The following is a 27,666-nucleotide window of genomic DNA, read 5'->3' on the forward strand; positions in this document are numbered from 1 at the left end:
CTCCCAATTTATCCCTCCATCCTCCCCTTTCCACCCTGGTAATCATAAGATTGTTTTCTACATCTGTGACTCTATTTCTGTTTTGTATATAAGTTCATTTGTACCATTTTTGTAGATTCCACATATAAGTGATATCATATGATATCTTTCTCTTTCTGACTTACTTCACTCAGCATGACAATCTCTAGGTCCATCCATGTTGCTGCAAACAGTATTATTTTGTTCTATTTTATGGCTGAGTAATACTCCATTGTATATATGTACCACATCTTTTTTATTTAATTAAAATTAATTAATTTATTATTTATTTTTAGCTGCATTGGGTCTTCATTGCAGCGCACGGGCTTTTTCTCTAGTTGCGGGGAGCGGGGGCTACTCTTTGTTGCGGTGCGCGGGCTTCTTATTGCAGCGGCTTCTCTTGCTGTGGCTCGTGGGCTCTAGAACACAGGCTCAGTAGTTGTGGCACATGGGCTTAGTTGCTCCGCGGCATGTGGGATCTTCCCGGACCAGGGCTTGAACCCGTGTCCCCTGCATTGGCAGGTGGATTCTTAACCACTGCACCACCACGGAAGTCCTGTACCACATCTGCTTTATCCATTCCCCTCTCGATGGACATTTAGGTTGCTTCCATGTCCTGGCTATTGTAAAAAGAGCTGCAATGAACACTGGGGAGCATGTATCTTTTTGAATTATGGTTTTCACTGGATATATGCCCAGGAGTGGAATTGCTAGATCACATGGTAGCTCTATTTCTATTAGTTTTTTAAGGAACCTCCATACTGTTCTCCATAGTGGCTGTACCAATTTACATTCCCACCAACAGTGTAGAAGGGTTCCCTTTTCTCCACACCCTCTCCAGCGTTTATTGTTTGTAGATTTTTTTGATGATGGCCATTCTGACTGGTGTGAGGTGATACCTCGTTGTAGTTTGATTTGCATTTCTCTAATAATTAGTAATGTTGAACATCTTTTCATGTGCTTTTTGGCCATCTGTATGTCTTTTTTGGAGAAATGTCTATTTAGATCTTCTGCCTGTTTTTTTGACTGGGTTGTTTGTTTTTTTGATATTGAGCTGCATGAGCTGTTTGTATATCTTGGAGATTAATTCCTTGTTGGTTGCTTCATTTGCAAATATTTTCTCCCATTCTGTGGGTTGTCTTTTCGTTTTGTTTATGGTTTCCTTTGCTGTGCAAGAGCTTTTGAGTTTAATTAGGTCCCATTTATTTTTGTTTTTATTTTCATTACTCTAGGAGGTGGATCAAAAAAGATCTTGCTGGGCTTCCCTGATGGCGCAGTGGTTGAGAGTCCGCCTGCCGATGCAGGGGACATGGGTTCATGCCCTGGTCTGGGAGGATCCCACATGCCGTGGAGCAGCTGGGCCCATGAGCCATGGCCGCTGAGCCTGCGCGTCCGGAGGCTGTGCTCCGCAATGGGAGACGCCACGGCAGTGAGAGGTCCACATACCGCAAAAAAAAAAAAAAAAATCTTGCTGCGATTTATGTCGGAGAGTGTTCTGCCTATGTTTTCCTCTAAGAGTTTTATAGTACCCAGACTTACATTTAACTCTTTAATCCATTTTGAGTTTATTTTTGTGTATGGTGTTAAGGAGTGTTCTAATTTCATTCTTTTACATGTAGCTGTCCAGTTTTCCCAGCACCACTTATTGAAGAGACTGTCTTTTCTCCATTGTATATTCTTGCCTCCTTTGTCATAGATTAGGTGACCACAGGTGCGTGGGTTTATCTCTGGACATTCTATCCTGTTCCATTGATCTATATTTCTTTTTTTGTGCCAGTACCATATTGTTTTGAAGACTGTAGCTTTGTAGTATGGTCTGAAGTCAGGGCACCTGATTCCTTCACGTACATTTTTCTTTCTCAAGAATGCTTTGGCTACTTGGGTCTTTTGTGTTTCCGTACAAATTGTAAAAATTTTTGCTCTAATTCTGAGAATAATGCTGTTGGTAATTTGACAGGGATTGCATTGAAGCTGTAGATTGCTTTGGGTAGTATAGTCATTTTGATAGTATTGGTTCTTCCAATCCAAGAACTGGTATATCTCTCCATCTGTTTGTGTCATCTTTGATTTCTTTCATCAGTATCTTATAGTTTTCTAAGTACAGGTCTTTTGCCTCCTTAGGTAGGTTTATTCCTAGGTATTTTATTCTTTTTGATGCAGTGGTAAATGGGATTATTTCCTTAATTTCTCCTTTTGATCTTTCATTGTTAGTGTATAGGAATGCAAGAGATTTCTGTGTATTAATTTTGTATCCTGCAACTTTACCAAATTCATTGATAAGCTCTAGTAGTTTTCTGATGGCATCTTTAGGATTATCTATGTATAGGAACATGTCATCTGCAAACAGTGACAGTTTTACTTCTTCTTTTCTAATTTGGATTCCTTTTATTTCTTTTTCTTCTCTGATAGCTGTGGCCAGGACTTCCAAAATTATGTTGAATAGAAGTGGCGAGAGTGGACATCCATGTCTTTTTCCTGATCTTAGAGGAAATGCTTTCAGTTTTTCACCATTGAGAATGATGTTTGCTGTGGGTTTGTTGTATATGGCCTTTATGATGTTGAGGTAGTTTCCCTCTATGCCCATTTTCTGGATAGTTTTTATCATAAATGGGTGTTGAACTTTGTTAAAAGGTTTTTTCTGCATCTATTGAGATGATCATATGGTTTTTATTCTTCAATTTGTTAATGTGTTGTATCACATTGATTGATTTGCAAATAATGAAGAATCCTTGCATCCCTGGGATAAATCCCACTTGATCACAGTGTATGCTCCTTCTAATGTGTTGTTGGATTCAGTTTGCTAGTATTTTGTTGAGGATTTTTGTGTCTGTGTTCATCAGTGATATTGGCCTGTAATTTTATTTTTTTGTGGTATCTTTGTCTGATTTTGGTATCAGGGTGATGGTGGCCTCATAAAATGAACTTGGGAGTGTTCCTTCCTCTGCAGTTTTTTTGGAAGAGTTTCAGAAGGATAGGTGTTAACTCTTCTCTAAATGTTTGATAGAATTCACCTGTGAAGTCATCTGGTACTGGACTTTTGTTTGTTGGAAGTTTTTAAATAACAGTTTCAATTTCAGTACTTGTGATTGGTCTGTTTCTATTTTCTATTCCTGGCTCAGTCTTGGAATGTTGTACCTTTCTAAGAATTTGTTCATTTCTTCTAGGTTATCCATTTTATTGGCATATAGTGCTTATACTAGTCTCTTATGATCCTTTGTATTTCTGTGGTGTCCATTGTAACTTCTTTTTCATTTGTAAATGTGTTTTTCTTTTCTTTTTTTTGGCTGCATTGTGTGTTCATTGTTGCGTGCGGGCTTTTACTAGTTGCAGCAAGTGGGGGCTACTCTTCATTGTAGTGCGTGGGCTTCTCCTTGTGGTGGATTCTCTTGTTGTAGAGCACAGGCCCTAGGCACGCAGGCTTCAGTAGTTGCAGCACACAGGCTCCGTAGTTGTGGCTCATGGGCTTAGTTGCTCCACGGCATGCGAGATCTTCCCGGACCAGGGATTGAACTCCTGTTCCCTGCATGGGCAGGTGGATTTTTAACCACTACACCACCAGGGAAGCCCCTTCATTTCTAATTTTATTGATTTGAGCCATCACCCTCACCCTCTTTTTCTTGATGAGTCTGGCTGAAGGTTTATCAATTTTGTTTATCTTTTCAAAGAAACAGCTTTTAGTTTCATTGATTTTTTCTATTGTTTTCTTTGTCTCTATTTCATTTATTTCTGCTCTGATCTTTATGATTTCTTTCCTTCTACTAACTTTGGGTTTTGTTTGTTCTTCTTTCTCTAGTTGCTTTAGATGTAAAGTTAAGTTGTTTGAGATTTTTCTTGTTTTCTGAGGTAAGACTGTATTGCTATATACTTCCCTCTTAGAAGTGTTTTTGCTGCATCTCATAGGTTTTGGATCATCGTGTTTTTGTTGTCATTTGTCTCTAGGTATTTTTTTGTTTGTTTGTTTTGGGGTTTTTTTGCGATACGCGGGCCCCACCACCACTGCGGCCTCTCCCGCTGCAGAGCAAAGGCTGCGGACGCGCAGGCTCAGTGGCCACGGCCCATGGGCCCAGCTGCCTCACGGCACGTGGGATCCTCCCAGACCAGGGCCCTAACCCGTGTCCCCTGCATTGGCAGGTGGACTCTCAACCACTGTGCCACCAGGGAAGCCCCTGTCTCTAGGTATTTTTTTTTCTCTTTGATTTCTTCAGTGATCCATTGGTTGTTTAGTAACATTGTTTAGCCTCCATGTTTTGTGTTTTTTACAGTTTTCCTATAATTTATTTCTAATCTCATAGCATTGTGGTCAGAACAGAAAGATGCTTGATATGATTTCAAGTTTTAACATCTACCGAGGCTTGATTTGTGGCCCAAGATGTGATCTGTCCTGTAGAATGTTCCATGTGCACTTGAGAAGAAAGTGTATTCTGCTGCTTTCAGATGGAGTGTCCTATAAATATCAGTTAAGTCTATCTGGTCTCATGTGTCATTTTCTTTTTTTTTTTGCTGTACGCGGGCCTCTCACTGTTGTGGCCTCTCCCGTTGCGGAGCACAGGCTCCAGACGTGCAGGCTCAGCGGCCATGGCTCACGGGCCCAGCCACTCCGCAGCATGTGGGATCTTCCCGGACCGGGGCATGAACCTGTGTCCCCTGCATCGGCAGGCGGACTCTCAACCACTGTGCCACCAGGGAAGCCCTCATGTGTCATTTAAGGCTTGTGTTTCCTTAATAGTTTTCTGTCTGGATGATCTGTTCATTGGTGTAAGTGGGGTGTTAAAGTCCCTCACTATTGTGTTACTATTTCCCCTTTTGTGGCTGTTGGCGTTTGGCTTATATATTGAGGTGTTCCTATGTTGGGTGCATGTATATTTACAATTGTTATATCTTCTTGGGTTGATCCCTTGATCATTATGCAGTGTCCTTCCATGTCTCTTGTAACAGTCTTTATTTTAAAGTCTATTTTTTCTGATATAAGTATTGCTACTCCAGCTTTCTTTTGATTTCCATTTGCATGTAATATCTTTTTCCACTTGCAGTCTGTATGTGTCCCTAGGTCTGAAGTGAGTCTCTAGTTGATAGCATATATATGGGTCTTGTTTTTGTATCTATTCAGCCAGTCTGTCTTTTGGTTGGTGCATTTAATCTATTTACATTTAGGTAATTATCAATATATATGTTCCTATTGACATTTTCTTAATTGCTTTAGGTTTTTGTAGCTCTTTTTTCTTCCCTTCCTCTTTTGTTCTCTTGTGGATTGATGACCATCTTTAGCGTTGTGTTTGGGTTGCTTTCTCTGTTTTGTTTGTGTACCTATTGTAGTTTTCTGGTTTGCATTTCCCATGAGGTTTTTGATACAGTAGCCTGTATATATACAATGTTGTTTTAAGTTGCTGGTCTCTTAATTTCAAATGCAATTCCCATTTCCTGCATTTGTACTCCTCACAGTTGCTGGTTTTGATATCATATTTGTGTGGGGGTGATTTCCTACTATTACTTTATGTTTGCCTTTACTGGTGAGCTTTCCCATTTGTCATTTTGTTGTTTCTAGTTGTGGCCTCCCCTCCACTGCCCCCCAACCCTGAGAAGTTCCTTTAGCATTTGTTGTAAGGCTGGTTTGGTGGTGCTGAATTCTTTTAGCTTTTGCTTGTCTGTAAAGCTTTTGATTTCTCTGCTGAATCTGAACGTGAGCCTTGCTGGGTAGAGTAGTATAGACATAGTCTTGTCTTATAGTCACTTGTGTATAGGTCTAATTTATAGACATAAATTAGGGGATTTATGTCTATAGGGGATTGTGCCTAATTCCCCTTCCACTCACTTCCTCCACTTTCAAATGACAAGATCCATAAAGACAGGGCTATGTTTTATTCGACTTTGTAACAACATAAGTGCTTAAAACAGTGCTTTTAACATCATAGGTGTTCAGGAAACGTTTCTGATAAAGTTGAAGTGGAATTGAAACAACGATTTATTAAAGTTTAGGGCATACACCTTGGGACAAAGAATTGATGCCATGTATGTAAAGATAAACCTAGTGAAGTAAACTGATGTTCACATCAGTTGTAGCAAGAAACATCAGTGTGCCCCCAATACAATTACGGATTACGTTTATTGTATGTATAAGCCAAGTTTTTAAAACTGAAGCGTGAAAAGTACGTGGACTTCTTCGAGATCATACACATCCTTTCAATGAATACAACTTTCTCTCTTTACAGTTAGTCCGTAAAATCAGAATATAAATCATGTAAATCAGAATGACCAACGTGGGTAAATTAGAAGGGCTTTGTATTTGCAGTACTACACAGGCTGGTTCTACATTAGGGACAGCTGATCCCCCCACCCCCGCCCCGGGAGAATGAAGGGTTTATTATTACTTGCAGCAAATAAGAACACTGGGGTTGTTTCCCAAAGAAGTGTCTCTCCAAACAACAAAATTAGGGGACTCTTAAGCTGTGGGTACATGCATGTCCATGAAGGGGCTCGGACAGTAGGCAGAGTCTAAGCTTTAGTTGATTGATTGAAGGGGACGGGCTGACCTTCAGCACCAGGGAGCTGCTGACTGCTGGCTGAAACTTTTGTTGATGACATTTCTTCACTCCTCAGTTTATGCTTATCTTCCTTTTCACTTTGGTTCCTATTATTTTACTTCATCCCCCACCTTCTGTTCTTCTTTCTTTTCCTTTCTGTCTTCCTGTATTAAAGGGACTAATTACCCACATGCCCAGTCCCTTCTAGGGGCCTCTGTCCCTGTACACGGCCCTGCCTGTCCTTTCCCTGCCACTTCACTCCCCCACCAAAATTGCTGCTGGTTCCCGCTCTCCCCAAGGCCCGACTGCTCAGCTTTTCCTCAGGGTCCATGAGAGGATATAACCATCACCCTCTTACTTGTCTAAGTAGGTTTCTGTTCTTACAACCAAAGGTGTATCTCAAGCCCCTACCCCTTCCTTCCTCTGTTGTAGGTACACCTGCCAGCGGTGCCCAGAGGAGTTGCTCAGCCTCCCTCGTGTCAGCCAGGATGTAAAAGGGAGACCACCTGGCCTGCGTGCTCAGAAGCATCAGAATATTTAGAAATGGGCAGACGGTTGGTTGAATTTTCTACCTTTTGGGGAACGTTTCAGTACCTTGTGGACAAGGCTCTTGGACTCCATTTAAGCACCTTGTTAAGACCACTGAATGAATTTTGTTGTGCAAAACAAGAAGTAGTCACATGGATACTGCCCCTGAGCCCTGCCTAGGTGGTAGGCTTAGCTGGATAGAGGTGGTTAGGGATTTAACTTTTTTTTAAGAATGAAAAACATTTAAAATTGGGAAAGAAAGTGGACTTTATCTCCTTAAATGGAATGACTGTAGAACAGCAAAACCTTTTTCTATCTCCAGCAGGGAACTGTGGCAGGAGACTATGAGCTTTATGGGGAATTACTGGTATTATCAAAGGCTTTTCAAAATAGACTTGAAATGAATAGTTGTGTGCCTGTTTTATTACTGCCTTGTGAGTTTACATTTTGTTTTTTGTACAGTATTTTTCTCCCCCTTATGAGATGGTTGCTAGGGCTTGCGAGCAAATAACGTTTATTGTGTTGAATTTGGGACTGAACATAATTACCTTACAATTGGGGTTCATAGTGCCATTTTTGACAGTTATATTATGAGCTTTTTGAGGAAAATTGAGCCCACATGCTGTAAGCTGCTTCCTATTCAGCTGCCCTTCAAGCTTTGGTGTCTCGGCTCTCCCTGCCCCCACTCCTCTGCCGCGGGGCAGCCTCGGGACCAAATGCTGCTGGAGGAAAACCAGACAATCCAGTGTGGGTACCGCCAAGCTCCAGCACTGTCTCCTCTGAAAAGCCCCTTGTCCCCAGTGTGTTTTTCCGGATGACTCCGTGGACATGCGTCTCTAGGGATGCTGCAGTTGGCTATCACTACAGGCATCCTGCCTTTCTCCTACTGGGAAAGTCGTGAGTAAACAGAAGTTTTGTAAACAGAAGTTTTGTAAATCGAGTCAATACTCCTAGCAACCTCCTTGACCATTTCAGAGATGCTTCATCTTCATTTCTGGCCCGTCTTTCGCTGGTAGCACTTCTTACCTAATCTGTCCCATAGCGTTTCTGTAAAGGAAGGTAATGAGCGGTAAACAAACTCTTAAATGCACCAGGGGAGCACAGTGCTTACAGAAATCCTTCTTAAATAAGTCTTTTTTTTTTTTTTTTCCTGTTCCTTCCTATTGCCCTAGCAGAAATTTGGGTTCACCTAGAAGCAGACCTTGAGATAAGGGTTTAAGTGCAAATGGTGTATTAGGGAGTTCATGCCAGGGAACACCAGTAGGAGAGGGAATTGATAGTGGGAAGGGAAGGAAAGTCAACACAAGGTATGTCATGGAGCAGGTTACTACTTAGGCAAGGGCTGCTCAGTCCTGCGGGGGGTCTCTAGGAAACAGTGGAAAGACACACCTCAGATTTGTGCCACCTGAGGGCGAAGAACCTGGGGCGTTTATATACTGGCTCCCTCAGTCACTGTTGGAGGGCTGCTTCTGGGGAGCAGGTGGGTAATAATATCCTAGCGCTCTACCTTCTACTTGGGGAGGGGCTATCGAAATCCAAGAAAGCTCTTGGATGGTAAATGCTGGCAGTTGGAAGCCAAGACAAATGTAAGTGGCTGAAACGTAAACGGCTGTGGGCAGGACACCAGCACATCTGCTACACTTGGATTCTCAGAATGTGTGTGAGGAGGTGGCTTCTCCATTGCTCCTGAGTGTCACTGCAACAACTCTTCTTTATCGGTAAGTGTCTTCTAGATGCATTTTCTGCAAATCAGAAAAGGTTCTGAGAGACTTATTATTAGGAAAGTGAAGTCTTTCCTTCAAAATATTTTCTTTATACAGAAATACTAGGAAATGGAACCAGTGGCCACGACCAATAGATTAATATCAAGCCTTTTCAAAATGCTCCCATCCGTCATCTTCAGTGGATGGAGGATATAGAAGCAAATATATACAGCCTTTATTCTCGAGATTGTTTTTATTCCACCATCAGTGGATTGCCGTGATTAGCAAAGGCTAATCTTAGATGCTTTTTCAAAGTGCCTGTATATCCTTTGTTACCTCATGGACCATGGTGTGGCAGGCAGACCACTTGTAACTTGCCCAAGAGGGCAGGGGTCAAACAGAGGTATGGGGTGCTGTCCTTTATTCATAGGTACCAGCTCCAAACACTGACAACTGAAAAGAGTGATTAAATCCAGGCATCCTAACTCCCATATCTTGGAGGCCCTGGACCCTCGTGTTCCTGGTGACTCCTGCTACTGTCTTTATTCCTAATGGCACTCTGGCAGCTGAACCAATCATGCCCTGGTTGGTTTCCTACTGTTTTGAGGGTTGATGAGTCTAAGTTCCTAACACAGCATCAGAGGGGGATCTTGGTGCTGAGGAGAATTAAGCTCATGGAGTCTCTATGGCACACAGATGCCACAAAAGAGTGGAGCTGAACTTCCCTTGAGATGCATATTGATGGCCTACCATCTTGGTAAAATGGAATTCAGCTCAGTTTTGTGTCAGACCTAAGTGGCAGCCTGTATCTGTAACAGATCCATGGACTTTTTCTACTCTGACTCCTAATTCTAGGCCCTGATATGTAATTTGTGAGGTTTCAGAGCTAGAAAAAGCTTTAAAGATCATCCAGCCAACCTGTCTATTTTGCTGATAAGGATCCTACATTCCAGAATGGTTAAGTCACTGACCCAGAGTCAAACAGGGAGTCAAGAGCTGGGCTGAGAGAGAGCCAGTCTTTTCTCACTTTGCATGAAGTTAGTTAAGAAAGCAGCAGAATTTCTCACTGGATTCAGGAGAAGTAAATGTTTGGTGCCACAAAGTTTTCTGAATACCTGCTGAAGATAGTGCAAGGCTCTGTGGGGATCTGAGGAACGAGACCCTGTGCCCTCAGGGCTCTTACACTGTCTGCTTGAGCTCTTTGCTCCTTGCTTCCCAGCTCTCTTCCCCTGTTGCCACTCCCAATTCATCCTCCATCCTATTTTCACTTCTCTTGTTTGTTTTTGGTGCCAAAACCTAGGAACTATTTTCTCTTTTCTTACAGCTTATGTCCCTCCTTCCAACTCCCTGATTCCCTTCCTCCACCATTTCTCTGTTCCCATTCTACCAGGTTCTCTTTCTCTTCTCTGCTACTATATATTTCTTTTCCTCGTATTTATCTATCACCTCCCTTGAGCTGCCCCTTCCTAGGCCCCCTTGCTCTCCCCTCTGCCACCTTGGATCCTGGAAGCATACTTGGTTATTGTGGTCAGCGGCCTCTGCAATGGCCAGTGGTCCCCACCTACTGGTCTCCATGCCCTCGTGGAATCCCTTCCCTTTTGGTACAGGATGGACCTTGTAAGTCAATTCTAATGAATAAAATATGACCAAAATGATAGGACATCACTTCTACGCTTAGGTTAAAAAAAGCTTTGGCTTCCACCTTAGGTGCTCTTTGACTATAAGGAAGCTGGCTGCCATGTTGTAAACTGACCTACGGAGAGGCCCATGTAACGAGGAACTGAAATCTCCAGCCAACAGCCAGCAAGTACCTGAGGTCTGCTAACCACCACGTGAGTAATCCTCCCCCCGTGGAGCCTGGAAACAACTGCAGCCCCTCCGATATCTTGACTGTAGCCGGTGAGAGACCCCAAGTCTGAGGCACCCAGCTAAGATGCTCCTGGATTCCTGAACCACAGAAACTGTAAGATAACTTTTATTTTCCAATTGGAGTACAGTTGATTTACAATATTGTGTTAGTTTCAGGTGTACCGCAAAGTGATTCAGTTATACATATATATTTTTTTCAGATTCTTTTTCCTTACAGGTTATTACAAAATATTGAGTGTAGTTCCCTGTGCTATAGAGTAGGTCCTTATTGGTTATTTTATATATAGTAGTGAAATGTTTGTGTTGTTTTCAGCTGCTAAGTTTGGGGGTAATTTTTTATGCAGCAATATTAAAAATGCAGAGTTGTCCTTTACAGACCCCCACTCAGAAATGTGTGTCTTCTATGACCTTGAGCAAATCGGGGCTACTGTTTGGGCTTCAGTCTCCTCATCTGGGAGGCTTTGGGCTTAGAGTCTAGTGTCTCAAGTCTTCTGTCCGTGAAGATGTAGCCTGTGAGGTTACAACAAGGCCCATCTCTTCTACTGTTTAGTGTATGAAGCCCGGTTAAACCCGCACATCTTTGTATGTTAAGCTCCACGTCTTTAAATTTGCCTCACGTTTTTCACTCCTATTATCTGAAGTCTGTTTCTAATTTCTGACAGAATTGCAGCGGCCCATTGTGTGCCTCGCTCTGCATGACATGCCAATTTCATTTTGGAGTCACAGCTATTGTCTTTTTCCCCACTAATCTCGTTTTGCAAAATTCCAATAGAACCTGTGAACAGGGAGAGTTGCCCTTGTGCTTGATCTGGGCGCTGTGTGGCCCCCAAACAGGGGTGGATGATAGCCTGTCTGCCACCCGAGGCATCTTTTCTTGCTTAAAAATTTGTTCTCCAGATTGCAGACTCCCTTCCAACGCTAGCAAAGACTGGAACATATTAAATAAGAGCAGAGCTGAAATTGGATGGAATGTCTCAGCCACTTAGATTCAGACCTCTCTTTAGGGGGAGCACGTGGGGAAGAGGCCGGGAAGTGCCCACGTGGATAATGTGGAGGAAGACAGCTTCCATCCCTTTCTTATACCATTCAAGCCTTAAACAGGGGTAACATTTTTTCTTAAGCAGGGCCTATAACCCAGGATCCATCACTTATATATGGTGTCCATGGCAACCAGGCAATGGTATGGGATCCCTTCTCACTGGGGAATTCCTTTTATGGCTCATTTCCGAAACCAGCATGGCCAGTACAGGAGCCTGCAGTTTCCCAGTTGCTTAGCAACCAGCTCCTATGCTCTAGTCACTAGGAAAAGCAGACAGTTAAAAAAAAAAAAAGTGTAGTCAGAATCATATGTTACATTCTTTCTACTTTGTCTCTTTAGAATAAAATAGTGTGCAATAAGGATGCGGGAAAGGGCAACCGCTCCCTGTTAATGCCTTCACTGCTCCTGGCGGGCTTGCAGGCAGAGAGAGGGAGGAAAATGTTAGCATGCTTTCGGCTGGAAATTAAGCAGCGCGAGCCATCTGCACGTTGAAAGCTCTACATTTTTCACGTCTTGTGGGGGCATCAAGTAAGTGCAGGGCCAGCAATCTGTGTGCTGCATTCCCTCCCCCAAACCAGAAAAGCCAGGCTCCACCCACAGGTGTCACTGGACCACTTCTCCTTGGCTGACATTCCTGGGAGGAGTGAATTGGTTTGTTGGGTTTTGGGTAGAAAGGCAAGGAGACCATATAGCCCCCTTGAGTTACAGCTGTGGTTTTCAACCAGGGATGATTTTGCCCCCCAGGTGACATCTGGCAAGGTCTGCAGACATTTTGGGTTGTCATAGTGGTGGGGGAGGGGGATGTTATTGATAACCAGGGGGCAGAGACCAGAGGTGTTGCTAACCATCCTACGATGTTTAGGCAAAGGACAGCCCCCAACACCAAAGAAGTATCCTGCCCACAGTGCCAGTATGCCGAGCTTGAGAAACCCTGCGTTAGACAGTCAGAAGAACCATCTGTCTTGTTAAAGACAAGCACTACAGCCATTTGGAAAACACGCTGGCCTCAAACAGAAGCCTGTCTAGTTTGGACCACTTCAAATGCCTTGTCACCTCCATTCTTTCTTTCTTATAATGCATCAACCGGAGCTATACGTTCCCTATAAAGGTAATATTTTCTGTGTGTTTTTGTTCCTCATTCTTCCTAACAATTTTGCAAAACTGGTAGGACTTTGGGGGCCAGAGTCTTTGCTGCACACTCTTGCACTGAACCCCAAGTCCTTTTTCTGGGTCACAACAGCTGGTTTGTAGTGGGCAGCGTCTCACCTTCTATAGTTCGTACTTTTCCTCCCTGTCACGCCCTTATTCTCAGCAAAGTTTATCTGCCAAGGTTCTGCCCACTCACCCAGCCTCATTTGATCTCACCCCCGTTGGCTTCTTGTTCAACACCCAGAAGGGCCGGATGAGCTCTAAACACTTAGAGGTTTCACTGCCCCTTCTAGATTGTCGGGGGATCCCACCTGACTCAAGCCTCTCAGGGTTGCAGCTCTAATGTGTCACTGCTAGAATTTTTCTCTTCCGCAGGGGATAATTAAATGATACACTTAGAGGTTGCTTGCTCATCCCTCCCAAGCAGAATGATGGAATCTCACCTGGAAGCAGTGACAACCAGGAAAGGCGGAAGAAGGATGTTTACCAGACACACATGAACTCAGCTCCCCCAGAAGGTAGCACACAGGTACCTCATTTCTGAACAGGTAGCAGAAGCCAGATCCACAGTCACCCCAGGGCTGTGACCGGCTGGAGGCGGGATATCTCAAGGTTTACCAGGAGGACAGGAAGCACTCCAAGTATGTGGACGTCAGAGCAGTGGCTAAGAAAGAGTCCAGGAGGGCTGGGACATCAGGCAGCTGAGGGCAAGGCAGGCAGCACGTCTGGGCTCCAGGATGACAGATAGGCGATTTAAAACAGGGCACCCTCAGAGCCCTGAAACAAGGCAAGGCTTTATCAGGAAGGGGATCTGAGCCTCAGGAGCGAGAGTAGTACAACTGAGCCTGGCTGAAGACAGATCCTTATGACAATAAAGCAGAAGGGATAACAGAGAGGGAGGGAGGGGGTTGATGCCTCCTCCGGGGCAAATAATTTTCTCTGTATCCCTGTAACACTAGTACAGGTTCCTAGAAGATCAGTCAGTTGGTCAATTAGCAGGTAATGTTGAATATGTACTCTGTGGGTATCATTCCTTGCATAAAGCTCCCGCAGAACCCTAACCTCATGAGGTGCTCCAAGAAAAACATTCTGTGATCACTATGATTTTTGCAAACTGCAAGTCCCTCTTGGAAATTCATAGTGTACATTAGCATTTTAGAAGCTCAAACTCCTGTGATATAGAAACCTGTTTTTAATCCAGTAACAGTTGACAACAGGATCCTTTTATTACGTGAAAACTATGAACATCCTGTGGACACACCTTGAGAGATATTGTTCTAAAGCATTCCTAATCTGGTGTTCCCAGGCCCTTCGCAACCTGGGCCTGCCCTTGTTTCCCGACTTTACCTTCCTTTATTTTCCTACATTCCAGGCACACTGAATTCTTCCCTTGTACGTGCCCCTATTTCACATTTCCTTCTTTTCTCTACAGCAGGTGATTCATCATCTGCCCAAAAAAGGGAAAAAACGCTGAGCCTTCCTCACTTCAGCCCCCACCCATTGCTACCTATCCTGTAAGGCTCACCTCAAAGGGGGGACACTTGATCCATCTCTGCCCCAGCCTCCCTGTTACTATAAACAATGCATTTTCTCCTCTGATCCCTTGTGTCACACTATCTATTGCTTTTAGAGCACTTAGTACCTTTTAATTTGTGTATGGCCATTTATGCCTTTCTCATTAGGAGACAATCCATGTCTGGTTCATTTTGATACTCCTAGCCCAGAACACAGCTTACTCGTAGGATCGTCCGAGGGAGCAGGAAGTAAGAAGCTATGACCTCCAAGGCCAGAGATGGCAGATCTCTGGCTCACAGGCTGTGAACTCACACTCACCTGTGGTGAACAGACTCGTCTATCACCACGCAATGCCCCTGGGGCCCAGATGCCGCGCCCCCTCCAAAGCTTCTCAACACAGTGCTCGCAGTAGTCATGATCAACGGGTTAGAGTTGGCATGACAGAGGAAATCTAGTTGTCATCCTTGATTTGGACTTTTCCACGAAGTGAAAGTTAGGAGAATTTAGCAAGCTGAATATTGGAGCTGTTAATACTTCAGATCAAGGACTGTCCATAACAGAAAAGAGCAATTAGCAAAACTGTTCATTATACTTTCATGTTCAAGTCTAGTCTCAAGGCTAATTATCTGTATAATTAACATGTTACCAAATGCAAATAATTGATGAGCCTGATCTCTTGGAATGGAACACAAGTCTTGTGAAATGTAAATAGCTGTGAATTACTAACAGCTTTCCTTTACATGGCCTGTCTAAATAGGGCAGTGCCTGTAAAATTAAACAATTTAAGTATAATCCCAGGTGTGCTGAAAGACTGACAAAACAATATGATGTGTGGTTCAATGCACAGAAAATGCACCGGTTTTTAAATTCTCACTCTACTACTTTCTAGCTGTGTGACCTTGGGCAAGTTAATCTCAGTTTACTCATTTATAAATCTATAAATTTATAATTTATATTAAATTATAATTTACAAATTATAAATTGTTATTTATACATCTGTTTCCGCATTTATAAAATGGGTGTAACAGCAGCCCCTAGTTCACAGGATTGTTGAGAATTAAATGAGGGTTGACTCATTTGGAAAGAGTACACAATAAATGTGAGCCATTGTTTTCATTATTACATTTTGTATTGCTTAGATTTTGTTCAGAAATAAACATTAGAGGGAAAGGGAACGTATACAGATGTCCCTGCTGTAACACTACCTATGTGTTCCTGAAAAGCTCCACGGTCTACAAAATAGCCCACTGAAAAAAACTGGGCTGCTGGGAAAAAAATAGGGCTGGGCAGACCACTCAAAAAAACCTATGCAATTTTGTAACCCAAGCACTAACAAACAAAAACAATGTCAACATTAGCAAAATATTAGCCCCCACTAAACCTTAGCTTGAATATTTGCAGGCTGCATTCTGCCCTTGAGCCCTGGGGCTTCTTTTGAGATATAAGTCCTGGAGGACATTCATTTCTAATAGGGATCAGTTTCATCAAAATTAAACGTGATTTAAGGAGTAGTGTTCTTCACTAATCTCTCCTAGTTTAAAGGGAAATGTCTTCACAGACTCATCATCAGTACCCTCAGCTTCTCTAGAAAGCACAATGTGAGGATAATAGTAATTCTTAAAGTCACTGAATCAGTTGCTTTCTGCAGCTAAAAAAGGCAGCTTTTCCTTAAGGCCTTCACAGAGTGCTAAGGTTTTCTCTTATTAAAGAGGTAGTTACTGGGACTTCCTTGGTGGCGCAGTGGTTAAGAATCTGCCTGCCAATGCAGGGGACATGGGTTCGAGCCCTGGTCCAGGAAGATCCCACATGCTGTGGAGCAACTAAGCCCATGCACCGTAACTACTAAGCCTGTGCTCTACAGCCCGCAAGCCACAAGTACTGAGCCCACGTGCCACAACTACTGGGGCCTGCGTGCCTAGAGTCCATGCTCTGCAACAAGAGAAGCCACCCCAATGAGAAACCTGCGCACTGCAACGAAGAGTAGCCCCCGCTCGCCACAACTAGAGAAAGCCCGCATGCATCGACGAAGACCCAACATAGCCAAAAATTAAAAAAAAAAAAGGTAATTATTATGAGAAAGCTTGCCTCTGGTTGCTTCAGAATATTAACATGCTAGAAAAAAAATTGCATAGGAACCAAAATGACTTCCATGTTATACCAATTCCCCATTTACCTACGGCATGTAAGGTCATTCACATTTAAGAAGCACGTGCTGTAGCAATACAGTTTGCATTGACTATATCCTACCAGTTGCTGTGGTAGGAGCTAAATATAACCATATGAATGAATCTGCACATTAATCTAAATGTGGTGGGTATCCTTATCTCTGATGAGGCTCAGGGACATTAACTTGCCTGAGATCACAAGTTTTTAAGAAGCAAAGCCAGGACTCCTAGCTGGAATTGAACTGACTCCAAAACTCATGCTCTTTGAGACCACATTACCCCCTTAAGAGTGGATGGAGGCAGGAAAGCAGACAGACATCCCTGGCTGTGGTGATGAGTGAAAGCCTGATTCCTAACCATAAGTCCCTAACGTTTAGTCTCATTTAATCCTCATGACACCTCTGCTACTTAGGTATTCTTACCACCACTTTATGGGTAAGAAAACTGAAGCTCAGAGGAGTTATAATTGGCTGGTAGTGGAGCTGGGATTCAAAATTAGGCCTACCCAGTTCCTAAAACTGAGGTGTTTCTCCCTATGTCCTATATAGGTCTTTATGTTTAAGGACACGGTTCCTAAATATCTTAGTGTGTCTGTTTACTAGTTTTTTAAAAAGCTGTGTTATACATCCCCATTCTCTCAGGCAGTGAATTTCACTGTGCACCCATGTGCACACATATACAACTGGAAATCCTCACAGGTGCAGTTTATCAAGCATGTTTCATAGCACATAAAACACTAGCCTCTTCTTTCAGTGTTTTAGAATTTCTTTGTGCTATTTAAATTTGCCTTTTAAACAGGCCAGAAAAGAGTTTATAACTAGAAAAATATTACCTACTGAGGATCCAAGAAAAGGAATTTGTTAGGTAGAACATCGTTTATTGATTCTGTTAATGTATTTTTCACTTTGTAATTATTAAAAACTAACCAAAAAGGAAATAGTAGTTTATTTTTAAGGAAGTGTATTTGGTCATTAACAAACTATGATTTATTTGCTATAATAATGCTGTTCTTCATATGGAAATGTGATACCAATCTACTGATTAGAAAACTACATAAAAAAGAATGAAGTAATGCCATTTGGAGCGACGTGGATTGTCATACTGAGTGAAGAGGGTCAGACAGAGAAAGACAAATATCATATGATATCGCTTATATGTGAAACCTAAAAAAATGGTACAAATGAATCTGTTAACAAAACAGAAATTGAGTCACAAATGTAGAAAACAAACTTACAGTTACCAAGGGGGAAAAGGGGGGGATAAATTGGGAGACTGGGATTGACATATACACACTACTATATATAAAATAGATAACTAATAAGAATCTACTGTATAGCACAGGGAACTCTATTCAATACTCTGTAATGACCTATATGGGAATAGAATCTAAAAAAGAGTGGATATATGTATAACTGACTCACTTTTTGCTCTACAGCAGAAACTAACACATTATAAATCAACTATGTTCCAATTAAAAAAAATTAACTAGAAGAATCACCCAGACAGCAAAAAAACCCAAACTTTTGTTTTAACTGATTAGAAAACTAAATGAAATTAGGAGAACAATGCATGAACAAAATCAGAAGTTCAGAGAAATAGAAACCATCAAAAACCAAACAAATCCTAAAGCTGAAAAATACAATGACTGAACTGAAGAATTCAATAGAGTTTCAGAAGCAGACTCAACCACACAGAAAAAAGAAACAGTGACGTAGAAGACAGGACATTTGAAAGGTGCAAAAGGAAAACAAGAATGAAGAACAGTGAAGAAAGCCTACAGGACCTATGGGACACAACAGAAGCAATATTCACATTATAAGAATTCCAGAAAGAGGAGAGAAAAGGGAACAAAGTATATTTAAGACAATAGTGGCTGAAAACTTTCCAAACCTGGGGAAAGAAATGGACATCCAGACCCATGAGGGCCAAAGGGCCTCAAATAGGTTGAGCCTGAATAGGGTTACACCGAGACACATTATCATTAAATTGTCAGAAGTGAAAGAAAGAATTTTGAAAGCTGCAAGAGAAAAGAGAGAAGTTACATACAAGGGTACCTCATAAGTTTATCAGTAGGTTTCTCAACAGAAACTTTTTAGGCCAGAAGAGAATGGAATGATATTTTCAAAATATTTTGAATGTGTTTTGATATCAGTATGCTTTGACTTCTTTATCTTATTCTTCTGTGTAATTACTACAGGTTTCCCCCTTGCGGGCACCATGAGGCTTACATAAAATATCTTAAAATTATAACACCCTATTATAAAGTGATAACTTCAATAGAATTCTCAAACTTTACACTTGTTATTCTCCTCCCCCTAACATTTTAAGTTATGTTATTACAGTTTACATACAATTTACAGTGACAGAAAAAAAAAACCCTCTCAACCAAGAATTCTATACTAGGCAAAGCTGTCCTTGAGAAATGAAGGAGAAATAGAGACTTTCTGAAACAAACAAAAGTTGAGGGAGTTCATCATCATTAGACCAGCCTTACTAGAAATGCTAAAGGGAGTGCTCTGAGTGGAAGTAAAAGGATACCACTTAACATCATAAAACCATAAGAAGGTAACGTATAACTCACTGGTAATGGTAAATAGATAGTCAAAGTTAGATTCTGTAATATGGTGATGGCAGTGTGTAATTCACTTACAACCCTAGTTTAAAAGTTAAAAAACTGCCACTGCCTCCTCTGCCCCTGCTGGCCCCAGCGGGCTTGTGCGCCCTGCCCATCACTGCCTCAGCCTCCACCGACCTGGGCAGGCACGCATGTGTGCTCTGGGGCAGCCTCGGGGAGCAGATGCTGGTGGGAGGCCCACACGCAAAGGTGCGGCTGAAACCATAGCTGAGCCTCGGGGCCGTGCTACTGAGGAAGAAGAGCTGAGATCTCTCCACGCAGCTGCAGGGACCACAGATCTGCACCCCCACCCCCACCCCCCCCCACCCCCAGCTTTGTAAACTCAGCACCTGTAGAACATCCAAATGGATGAGTGCTCCTATAGCTGAGATGGGTCTAGCTTTAGCAGGTGTGGGCTTTGTGGGCATGTAAATGCAGGGATTGGAGCAGGCCAGAATCTGAGCTGCCTCCATAGCCCCCAGGGCGGGTCCAGGTGCATGACTTCTGCAGTTCTGGGACCTGACATTGGTGGATCTGCACAGGTGGCCTGGTGAAAATAATGACTGAGAGACACCAGAGCCAATTGCCCACATACCCATGGTTAAGGTGGGACTGAGAGCAGTTCCAACAGCAGTGTAATTTGTGAGCCAGTAAAACAGGTGAGAAGTGACACAACAGAGTGCACTCACAGGTGAACAGCTCCAGTGGAGGAATACTCAGTGGCTTCTCTCCCAGTGGGAGTGCTCCAATCCTGCTCACCTCACACCGCAGATCAGAAACACAGATTTGGGGGCCTCTATTCCAAAAACTAGGGAGCAGACCCTGCCCCTGACAGGGCAGTAACAACCACAGAGCAAAGGCGAGGCCCCACTCAATATCCAGTGCAGGCTCAGGTCACCACAACATCAGTCACACCTCCTATCAAGGGGATAATGGCCAGCTTACACTGAGGAAAGAAGTGGCAGACATCCATACTAAAAACAGCCCTCACACCAAAAATTATTAACCCACACAGGCTATGCAGGGACGTTCCCACATAAAAATAGTCCTCGAAGACAGTCTGAGGGTCAGGCATCAGGAGGAAGAACCCCCAGAGCATTTGGCTTTGAAGGGCAGCACAGCCTGAGTGCATGAGCTCCACAGGGCTGGGATAAGCAGAGACTCCACTCCTGGAGGGTGCACGTAAGACCTCTCACGCACTGGGACCCAGCACAAAGCAATACCTCCATAGGAACCAGGGCTAGGCCTAACTAGGGATCTTGGAGGGTCTCCTGGGGAGGCAGGGGCTGGCTATAGCTCACTGTGGGGGCAAGGACAGGGGTGGTGGAGACCCCAGGGAATACTGATCATCATGACCTCTTCTGGAGGTCCCCATTTTGGCACCAAGACCCAGCCCCACCCAACTGCCTACAGGCTCCAGAGCTGGAACACCTCAGGCCAAATAACCAGCAAGACAGGAACAGAGCCCCATCCATTAAGAGACAGGCTGCCCAAAGTTGTACTGAGCTCACAGTTACCTCAAAACACACCCCTTGGCATGGCCCTGCCCACAAGAGGGACAAGCCCCAGCTCCACCCACCAGAGGGCAGGCACCAGTCCCTCCCACCGGGGAGCATGCACAAGCCCCTGGACCAACCTCACCCACCAGGGGGCAGACACCAGAAGAGGAACTATGATCCTGCAGCCTGCAGAAAGGAGACCACAAACACAGAAAGTTAGACAAAATGAGATGGCAGAGAAATATGTTGGAAATGAAGGAACAAGATAAAAACCCACAAGAACAACTAAATGAAGAAGAGATAAGCAATCTACCTGAAAAAGAATTCAGAGTAAAGGTAAGTAAAGATGATCCAAAATCTCAGAAAAAGAATGGAGGCACAGGTTGAGAAGACACAAGAAATGTTTAACAAGGAGCTAGAAGATTTAAAGAACAAAGAGATGAACAATACAATAACAATGAAAAATACACTAGAAGGCATCAATAGCAGAATAACTGAGGCAGAAGAACAAATAAGTAAGCTGGAAGACAGAGTGGTGGAAATCACTGCCACAGAACAGAATAAAGAAAAAAGAATGCAAAGAAATGAGGACAGTCTCAGCAATCTCTGAGACAACATTAAATGCACCAACATTAACATTACAGAGGTCACAGGAGAACAGAAAGAGCCTGAGAAAATATTTGAAGATACTATAGCTGAAAACTTCCCTAGCATGAGAAAGGAAACAATCAAGTCCAGGAAGTGCAGAGAGTCCCATACAGGATGAACTCAAGGAGTAACATGCCAAGACACATTAATCAAACTGACAAAAATTAAAGACAAAGAAAAAATATTAAAAGCAACAAGGGAAAAGCAACAAATAACATACAAGGGAATCCTCATAAGGTTATCAGCTGATTTTTCAGCAGAAACTGCAGGCCAGAAAGGAGTGGCAGGATATATTTAAAGTGATGAAAGGGAAAAACCTCCAACCAAGAATACTCTACCCAGCAAGGCTCTCATTTAGATTTGATGCAGAAATCAAAAGCTTTACATACAAGCAAAAGCTAAGAGAATTCAGCACCACCAAACCAGATTTACAACAAATGCTAAAGGAAACTCTCTAGGTGTGAAAGAAACCATCAACTTAAAACAACCTTGTAAAAACAAACAAAAAAACAACAAAACAACCTTGTGTGTGTGTGTGTGTGTGTGTGTGTGTGTGTGTGTGTCTATTGCTATATCAAAAACCTCATGGGAACAGCAACCCAAAAACTACAATAAATACACAAAAAAAAGAGGAAAAGCAAACCAAACAACACTACAGATAGTGGTCAGATCACAAGAGAACAAAAGAGGAAGGGAAGAAAAAAGAACTACAAAAGCAAACCCAAAACAATGAAAAATGTCAGTAGGAATACACATATCAATAATTACCTTAAATGTAAATGGATTAAATGCACCAACCAAAAGACACAGACTGGCTGACTGGATACAAAAATGAGACCCATATATATGCTGTCTACAAGAGACCCATTTCAGATCTATGGACACATACAGACTGAAAGTGAGGGGATGGAAAAAGATATCCCATACAAATGGAAACCTAAAGAAAGCTGGAGTAGCAATACTCATATCAGACAAAATAGACTTTAAAACAGAGACTTTTACAAGAGACAAGGAAGGACACTATATAATGATCAAGGGATCAATCCAAGAAGAAGATATAACAATTGTAAATATATATTCACCCAACATAGGAGGACCTCAATATGTAAGCCAAATGCTAACAGCCATAAAAGGGGAAATCAACAGTGACACAATAATGGTGGGGGACTTTAACACCCAACTTACACCAATGGACAGATCTAGACAGAAAATTAATAAGGAAACACAAACCTTAAATGACACATTGGATGAGATGGACTTAATTGGTATTTATAGAATATTCCATCTGAAAGCAGAATACACTTTCTTCTCAAATGCACATGGAACATTCTCTACAATAGATCACATCTTGGGCCACAAATCAAACCTCAGTAAGTTTAAGAAAATTGAAATCATATCAAGCATCTTTTCTGACCACAATGCTATGAGATAAGAAATAAATTACAGGAAAAAAACTGTAAAAAACACAAACACATGGAGACTAAACAATATATTATTAAACAACCAATGGATCACCAAAGAAATCAAAGAGGAAATCAAAAAATACCTAGAGACAAATGACAACAAAAACACGATGATCCAAAACCTATGGGATGCAGCAAAAGCAGTTCTAAGAGGGAAGTTTATAGCAGTACAATTTTACCTCAGGAAACAAGAAAAATCTCCAACAAACAGCTTAACCAGGCTTCCCTGGTGGTGCAGTGGTTAAGAATCTGCCTGCCAATGCAGGGGACATGGGTTCAAGCCCTGGTCTGGGAAGATCCCACATGCTGCAGAGCAACTAAGCCTGTGTGTCACAACTACTGAGTCCGCGCTCCGCAACAAGAGAAGCCACCACAATGAGAAGCCCATGCACTGCAACAAAGAGTAGCCCCTGCTCGCTGCAACTAGAGAAAGCCTGTGTGTGGCAATAAAGACCCAACACAGCCATAAATTAATTAATTAATAAAAGCCAAAAACAAAAAACAGCTTAAACTTACACCTAAAGCAACTAGAGAAAGAAGAACAAACAAAACCCAAAGTTAGTAGAAGGAAAGAAATCACAAAGATCAGAGCAGAAATAAATGAAATATAGATGAAGAAAACAGTAGAAAAGATCAATGAAACTAAAAGCTGGTTCTTTGAAAAGATAAACAAAATTGATAAACCTTTAGCCAGACTCATCAAGAAACAAAGGAGAGGACTCAAATCAATAATATTAGAAATGAAAAAGGAGGGAATTCCCTGGCAGTTAGGACTCTGCACTTCCACTGCAGAGGGCACAGGTTCGATCCTGGTCAGGGAACTAAGATTCCCACATGCCGTGCAGTGCGGCCAAATAAATAAATAAATCATAAAAGACTACTACAAGCAACTATATACCAATAAAATGGACAACTTAGAAGAAGTGGACAAATTCTTGGAAAGGTACAACATTCTAAGACCGAACCAAGAGGAAATAGAAAACAGGAACAGAATAATCACAAGTACTGAAATTGAAACTGTGATTTAAAAACTTCCAACAAACAAAAGTCCAGGACCAGATGGTTTCACAGAAGAATTCTATCAAATATTTAGAGAGGAGTTAACACCTATGCTTCTGAAAATCTTCCAAAAAATTGCAGAGGAAAAAACACTCCCAAGCTCATTCTACAAGGCCACCATCACCCTGATACCAAAACCAAAGATACCACATAGAAAAAATTACAGGCCATTATCACTGATGAACATACATGCAAAAATCCTCAACAAAATACTAGCAAACCAAATCCAACAACACATACACCGTGATCAAGTGGGATGTATCCGAGGGATGCAAGGATTCTTCAATATTCGCAAATCAATCAATGTGACACACCACATTAACAAACTGAAGAAAAAAAGCATATGATCATCTCAATAGATGCAGAAAAAGCTTTTGACAAAATTTACCATTCATTTATGATACAAATTCTCCAGAAAGTAGGCATAGAGGGAATATACCTCAACATAATAAGGGCATATATGACAAACCCACAGCAAACATCATTCTCAATGGTGAAAAACTGAAAGCATTTCCTCTAAGATCGGGAACAAGACAAGGATGTCCAGTCTGGCCACTTTTATTCAACATAGTTTTGGAAGTCCTAGGCATGGCAATCAGAGAAGAAAAAGAAATAAAAGGAATCCAAACTGGAAAAGAAGTAAAACTGTCACTGTTTGCAGAGGACATGATACTATACATAGAAAATTCTGAAGATGTTAACAGAAAACTACTAGAGCCCATCAATGAATTTGGTAAAGTTGCAGGATACAAAATTAATACATAGAAATATTTTGCATTCATACACACTAACAACTAAAGATCAGAAAGGGAAAGGAAACAATCCCATTTACCATCGCATCAAAAAGAATAAAATACCTAGGAATAAACCTACCTGAGGAGGCAAAAGACCTGTACTCAGAAAACTATAAGATACTGATGAAAGAAATCAAAGATGGTATAAACAAATGGCGAGATATACCAGTTCTTGGATTGGAAGAATCAATATTATCAAAATGACTATACTACCCACAGCAAGCTACAGATTCAATGTAATCCCTATTAAATTACCAATAGAATTTTCGTAGAATTAAAAGATTTTACAATGTGTATGGAAACACAAAAGACCCTGAATAGCCAAAGCAATCTTGAGAAAGAAAAACACAGCTGGAGGAATCAGGCTCCCTGACTTCAGACTATACTACAAAGCTACAGTTATCAAAACAGTATGGTACTGGCACAAAGAAATATAGATCAATGGAACAGGACAAAATGTCCAGAGATAAACCCACACACCTGTCGTCACCTAATCTATGACAAAGGTGGCAAGAATATACACTGGAGAAAAGACAGTCTCTTCAATAAGTGGTGCTGCAAAAACTGGACAGCTACATGTAAAAGAATGAATTAGAACACTCCCTAACACCATACACAAAAATAAAGTCAAAGTGGGTTAAAGACCTAAATTTAAGGCTGGATACTGTAAAACTCTTAGAAGAAAACATAAGCAGAACACTCTGACACAAATCGCAGCAAGATCTTTCTTGATCCACCTCCTAGAGTATGAAAATAAAAATAAATGGGACATAAAAAAAAATAAAATAAAAAATAAATGGGACATAATTAAACTCAAAAGCTTTTGCACAGCAAAGGAACCATAGACAAAATGAAAAGACAATCCACAGAATGGGAGAAAATATTTGCAGATGAAGAGACCAAAAAGGGATTAATCTCCAAAATATACAAACAGCTCATGCAGCTCAATATTTAAAAAAAAAAAAAAGATCAAAAAATGAGTGGAAGACCTAAATAGACATTTCTCCAAAGAAGACATACAGATGGCCAAAAAGTACATGAAAAGATGCTCAGCATCACTAGTTATTAGAGAAATGCAAATCAAAACTACAATGAGGTATCACGTCACACCAGTCAGAATGGGCATCACCAAAAAAATCTACCAACAATAAATGCTGAAGAGGGTGTGGAGAAAAGGGAACCCTCCTACACTGTTGTTGGGAATGTAAATTGGTACAGCAACTATGGAGAACAGTATGGAGGTTCCTTAATAACCTAAAAATAGAGCTATCATATGATCCAGCAATCCCACTCTTGGGCATAAATGTGGAGAAAACCATAATTCAAAGAGATACATGCACCCTGATGTTCATTGCAGCACTATTTACAATAGCTAGGACATGGAAGCAACATAAATGTCCATCAAAATAAGAATGGATAAAGAAGATGTGGTACATATATACAATGGAATATTACTAAGCCATAAAAAGAATGAAATCATGCCATTTGTAGCAACATGGATGGACCTAGAGATTGTCATGCTGAGTGAAGTAAGTCAGAAAGCAAAGGACAAATATCATATGATATCACTTATATGTGGAATCTTAAAAAATGGTACAAATGAACTTATTTACAAAACAGAAACAGACTCACAGATTAGAAAACAATCTTATGGTTACCAGGGGGAATGGGGGATAAATTGGGAGATTGGGATTGACATATACACAGTATTATATATAAAATAATTAATAAGGATCTATTGTATAGTACAAGGAACTCTACTCAATACTCTATAATGACCTATGTGAGAAAAGAATCTAAAAAAGAGAGGATATATATGTATCTATAACTGATTCACTTTGCTGTACAGCAGAAACACAATATTATAAATCAACTATACTCCAATAAAAATTTAAAAAGTAAAAGTAAAGTAAAAAAACATAGTAGGGCTTCCCTGGTGGCACAGTGGTTGAGAGTCCGCCTGCCGATGCAGGGGACACGGGTTCGTGCCCCAGTCCAGGAAGATCCCATATGCCATGGAGCAGCTGGGCCCGTGAGCCATGGCCGCTGAGCCTGCGCGTCCGGAGCCTGTGCCCAGCAACGGGAGAGGCCACAGCAGTGAGAGGCCCGCATACCGCAAAACAAACAAACAAATAAACAAAAAACCATTGTAAAAAAGCATAACTACAATAATCTTATTGGTTACATGATATAAAAGTATGTAAACTATAACATCATAATCTAAAACGTGAGGGGGAAGAGAAGGAAAAGTGTAAAGTTTAGGAATGCTATTGAAGCTGTTATCACTTTAAAATAGGGTGTTATAATTTTAAGATATTTTATGTAAGTGTCAGGGTACCCACAAGGGAGATTTACCTGTAATAATTATGCAAAAGAACATGATAAAGAAGTCGAAGCATACTGAAACCAAAAAACATCAAAACACACACACACACACACACACACACACACACACACACAAAGACAGCAGTATAAGAATAATGGATCTACAAAAGTCAGAAAACAACAAAATGGCAGTTGTAAGTCCTGACCTATCAATAATTACTTTAATAATTAGATTCTCCTATCAAAAGATACAGAATGGCTGAATAATTATAAAAACAAGATCCAATGATATGCTGCCTACATGAGACTCACTTTAGCCTTAAAGCACACAGACTGAGAGTGAAAGGATGGAGATAGATACTTCAAGCAAATGGTAACAACAACAACAAAAGAGGTAGCTATCAGACTTATCAGACAATGGTATAGCAGTAGCTATCAGTTACTTAGACAAAACAGACTTGAAATAAAAAATGGTAAAAAGAGAAAAAGGTCATTAATGATAAAGCGATCAGTACAACAAGAGGATATAACAGTTGTAAATATTTGCACACCCAACACTGAAGCACCTAAATATGTAAAGCAAAAACTAACAGAGCTAACAGGAGAGATAAACAGCAATACAATAGTAGTTGGAGACTTTAATACCCCACTCTCAACAATGGAGAGATCACCCACACAGAGACTCAATAAGGAAACAGTGGATTTGAACAACACAATAGAGCAAATGGACCTGACAGACATACAGAACACCATAGATAAC

At 41.5% G+C, this 27,666-nt stretch overlaps 1 long non-coding RNA gene across 1 annotated transcript in view; it reads right to left on the reverse strand.

Moving 5' to 3' along the window:
• Window positions 1-5,964: 5,964 nt before the first annotated feature.
• LOC132511144 (uncharacterized) overlaps window positions 5,965-27,666 on the reverse strand; it is a 95,309-nt gene continuing 73,607 nt past the window's right edge. Inside the window, exons 3-4 of the long non-coding RNA XR_009537530.1 lie at window positions 13,358-13,601; window positions 5,965-8,111 (exon numbers count right to left, since the gene is read on the reverse strand). This is a non-coding gene — a long non-coding RNA (uncharacterized LOC132511144). The remainder of the gene's footprint in view (window positions 8,112-13,357; window positions 13,602-27,666) is intronic.

The sequence above is a fragment of the Lagenorhynchus albirostris genome, chromosome 20 (genome assembly GCF_949774975.1).
Source record: "Lagenorhynchus albirostris chromosome 20, mLagAlb1.1, whole genome shotgun sequence".
Classification (NCBI taxonomy): domain Eukaryota; kingdom Metazoa; phylum Chordata; class Mammalia; order Artiodactyla; family Delphinidae; genus Lagenorhynchus; species Lagenorhynchus albirostris.